This window comes from Myotis daubentonii, chromosome 4 (genome assembly GCF_963259705.1).
Source record: "Myotis daubentonii chromosome 4, mMyoDau2.1, whole genome shotgun sequence".
NCBI classification, from domain to species: domain Eukaryota; kingdom Metazoa; phylum Chordata; class Mammalia; order Chiroptera; family Vespertilionidae; genus Myotis; species Myotis daubentonii.
In genome coordinates, this window is record NC_081843.1 from 58,424,521 (window position 1) to 58,426,239 (window position 1,719).

The 1,719-nt window shown below is 34.3% G+C and overlaps 1 pseudogene; it reads left to right on the forward strand.

Annotated features, from left to right (window-relative positions):
* The first annotated feature begins 1,352 nt into the window (after nt 1-1,352).
* LOC132234026 (U2 spliceosomal RNA) lies at nt 1,353-1,455 on the forward strand (annotated as a pseudogene).
* Nucleotides 1,456-1,719: the final 264 nt, after the last annotated feature.

A 1,719-nucleotide genomic window follows, 5' to 3' on the forward strand; every position in this document is an offset into this window, starting at 1 on the left:
TTTTGCTCTAGTGTAATTATTTATAGCTCCCAACATTACTCTCATGGCTTTGATAATAATAATTTATAAGGTCTCTCTGGGTGTAAATTTACATAACTTAGCAAGGGACTAGTGAGGTTTCTAATGCCAGTGACAAAATATCCATAGACTTTTCACAGAGCTTGGTTCACATTGATTTTTTTTCTCTTATGTTTAAACGCTTCAAATTTACTTAGCTTTGTTTTCAGAACTCTGTTGTCTTCCTTATTATCAGCAAAAATTCCTACAACAAAATAAATAAGTTGCCTAAAAAATGTTTTTAAAAAATAGATTTGATATCATTTGAACAGAGACTGCAAAAGAGGGTCTACAGGAAATCAATGTTTTTAATTTATTTTGCTAACATCAACCCTCTTCTTTTAAGCTTCTGCTTCAGTGATAATGTTTGGAATGAAAAATGAAGGGATGAGTCTAAATCTCTAATTATAGCACTTATTTTCCTTCACTATCAGTTCTGCTTTATTATATAACTTTCTCAATAATATCAGTTAAATTCACTCACCATTCCTTCAGTTCATTTGATAGTAATGTTAAACTAATTTAATTTTTAGGTTATTAACCTCTAAAGTCTATAGTAGGTTTCCCTTTATAAAAAATAAAACATTCCCAATATTCTCTATAACTTGACCACCCAAAATATTTAAGAATTTCAACTAACCCTTATATGAACCTTATTAATCATGAGCCAAACAATACGCCCCCCCTTCCTGTTTATCCATTAAAATTTCCATCATTGACTCCACTCCATAAGACCTTCTCCATGAATACTTCCCAGTACATCTGAGTTAGAAATAACTTCCTCATTTGAATTCAAGTAACAGTTCATTGAACTCATTGTACATGGTGTATAGACATTTAACTTTAGTCATCTATCTTAAAAAATATGTTTTTATTGATTTTAGAGAGAGAGAGAAACATCAGTGAGAGAGAAACATCGATTGGCTGGCTCCTGCAGATCCCCTACTGGGGATCGAACCAGCAACCTGGACATCTGGACCTGTGCCCTGACCAGGAATTGAACTGGCAACCTCTTAGTGCATGGGACAGTACTCAAACACCTGAGTCACACCAGCCAGGGCCATAGTAATCTTTAGATGATTTATTTTTCTTGTTAGATCAAAACCCTTTGTATCATTCTGTTGTTTAGGCTTTCATGGTGCAGTGACAATCACAAGTTAATATTTGGGTACCTCAATACACTTATCAATCTCATTCTAGTATGACATAATCCTTAAATATTGCTTCAGCCCCCTCAGGTGAAAAATTTGCCTATAAGTTTCTGAATGACTTCTGGTTATAATAACAAATTTTGTATCGCTTCTCGGCCTTTTGGCTAAGATCAAGTGTAGTATCTGTTCTTATAAGTTTAATAACAAATTGTGATCTTAGAGCATTAAGTAAAATAAGGGATCTCAAATACATTAAATACAGCAAGAGCTTTTATATTAACTGGGCAAATTATTAAGAATACAAGTACCTGGGCACATTTTCAGAGGTTTCAGGTGAACCAATCTGGAGTAACTACCCAAGTGATTCTAAAGCACACCAAGGTCAAACAGAACCTAAAGTCCAAACAAAATTCAGTATAAGTCCTTGACCCAGTGTTCACACATTAGTTTGTTACCAGTCCCCAGGAGTAGGAGCTCTGGTTTTAGTTGCTGATGTCCTTTTGTAGCTATC